Raw genomic sequence first — 2421 nt, 5'->3', positions numbered from 1 at the left:
GGTTCTGGTCCCGCTGGCTAGCCGCTGGCGGGCCCGGCTGGCCGTGCCTCTCTGGAGACGGCAGGTGCACAGACTTCTCTGATGCTGGCTGTAGCTGATAGCTACACACTTCTCTGGAGCGGAGAGCTTCTTCTGCTACTAGAGTATTATCTAGTCGGAATCCCGCCTCTATTACACCCTTGTACCCTTCCTCAGGATTGCGGAGTTCCTGGCCAGTGAACTCCACAGGGAAGAGGCACGGAGGCGGCGAAAGCTGGGGTATCTGTGGGCCGATAATGGAGGAATAGGGTCCCCCGGGGAGACTGGATCACAGGATTTAGTGTTACAGCTCAAGACAAGTGACTCAGCTCAGATCTCAGTGATTCAGCTCCAGCTCCAAGCCTAACTGATCCAGCTCCAAGTCTGAGTGATCCAGCTCCAACTTTATTGGGGGTAAAAGTAGGACTATTTATAGTGTAGAGACAGCAGAAGAAGTCTTAGCTGATAGGTACTTTTTAGGATGCCTTATTTACATAGGGTGGTGGGCTTCTATCAGGCTATCAGACAACGCCTGATTAAAACCTGGTAGCTCCTGTGCCGGAGGGCATGTATTTGTGGCGAGCACTTTAAAAGAAGAGTCAGGGAGGATGCCAGGAAGGCACTCTGCTATGAAAGGAATCTGTAGCACATAGTTTTCTGAGCTCGTGAGCTATCTGGATGTGAAGAGACTTCTACTTGCATAACAGAGGACTCCAACAGAGGTATCTTCCCATAAGACCAATTCCTTTTAGAGCTTTTAACATGAATCCGTGTTAGATTTTTCCAAAGGCCTTTCTAGATCTATTGAGATGACTTAAGAGTTTCTGGGTTTCCAGTTTCACATTGAGGTCTTTGATCCATTTGGAGTTGACTTTTGTTGAAGGTGAAAGATAAGGATATAGTTTCATTCTTTTACAGGTGGAGATCCAGTTTTGCTAGCACCATTTGTTGAAGATGCTATCTTTCCTCCATTGTATGTTCTTGGAACCTTTATCAAATATCAGGTGGTTGAAATTACATGCACTCAGGTTTGGTTCTTCAGTGATGTTCCATTCATCTATGGGTCTATTTTTTGTGCCACTACAATGCTGTTTTTATGACTATAGCTCTGTAGTATCCTTTGAGAGTTGACATAGTAATGCACCCAGCACTCTGTGCTCAGGGTTGCTTTGGCTATCCAGAGTCTTTGTGATTTCATATGAATTTAAGATTTTTTAAAAATTCTGTGAAGTATTTCATGGGGATTTTTATTGGTATTGCAATGAATCTATGCATTGGTTTTGGTAGAATGATTCTTTCCACAATATTAATTCTTCCAGCCCATGAGCATGGGCGGTCCTTCTATCTTCTGGTATCTTCCTCAATCTCCTTCTTTAAAGATGTGAAATTTTCATTGTACAGATGTTTGATTTCATTGGTCAGGTTTATTCTGGGATATTTCATTTTATTGTATTGTATTTGAGGCTATTGTGAGTGGGAGGGGTTCCCTGTACTCTTTCTCTGATTGATTGTTGTTGGCATATAGAAAGGCTACTGATGTTTGTAGATTCATTTTGTAACCTGCCACTTTTTGGAAGTGTTGATCAGTTCTCAGGGTTTTCTGGTGAAATTTTTGGATCTCTTAGGTATAGTATCATTATCATCTGCAAAAAGGGATAATTTGACCTCTTCTTTTCCAATAAGTACTCCTTTAATTTCCTTGTCCCTTCTTATTGCTCTAGTAAGATTTTCAAGTCTTATGTTGAAAAGGAGTGGAGATAGTGGACATCCTTGTCTGGTTCCTGGTTTTAATGGGAATGCTTCCAGTTTTTCTCCATTTAGAATGATGTTGGGTTGTGCTTTTTGTATATAGCTTTAATTATGTTGAGGTATGTTCCCTCCAGTCCAATTCTGCTTAGGAATTTTGCCATGAGTGCATGTTGAATTTTGCTGAAAGCCTTTCTTCAGCTATTGAGACGACAATGTGGTTTTTGTCTTTGAGTCCATTTGTAGAATTAACGATATTTATTGAGTTGTCTATATTGAAACATCCCTGCACATCTGGAACAAATCCTTCTTGATCATGGTGAATAATCTTGATGTACATCTATATGTGGGTTGCAAGTATTTTGTTAAGAATTTTTGTATCTATGTTCATTAAGTATATGGGTCTATTGTTTTCTTTTCTGATTGTGTCTTTACCTGGTTTTGGTGTTAGTGATGCTGGCTTCATAGAAGGAATTTGTGAGTACTCCGTTTCTCTTTTTGCATAATTTTTGTTAAGAATTTTTGTATCTATGTTCATTAAGTATATGGGTCTATTGTTTTCTTTTCTGATTGTGTCTTTACCTGGTTTTGGTGTTAGTGATGCTGGCTTCATAGAAGGAATTTGTGAGTACTCCGTTTCTCTTTTTGCATAAATTA

The sequence above is a fragment of the Nannospalax galili genome, unplaced genomic scaffold (assembly GCF_000622305.1).
Source record: "Nannospalax galili isolate Female #2095 unplaced genomic scaffold, S.galili_v1.0 scaffold1785, whole genome shotgun sequence".
In the NCBI taxonomy this organism is placed as follows: domain Eukaryota; kingdom Metazoa; phylum Chordata; class Mammalia; order Rodentia; family Spalacidae; genus Nannospalax; species Nannospalax galili.
The sequence above is the reverse complement of the archived record's forward strand: the minus strand, read 5'-3'. Positions refer to the sequence as shown.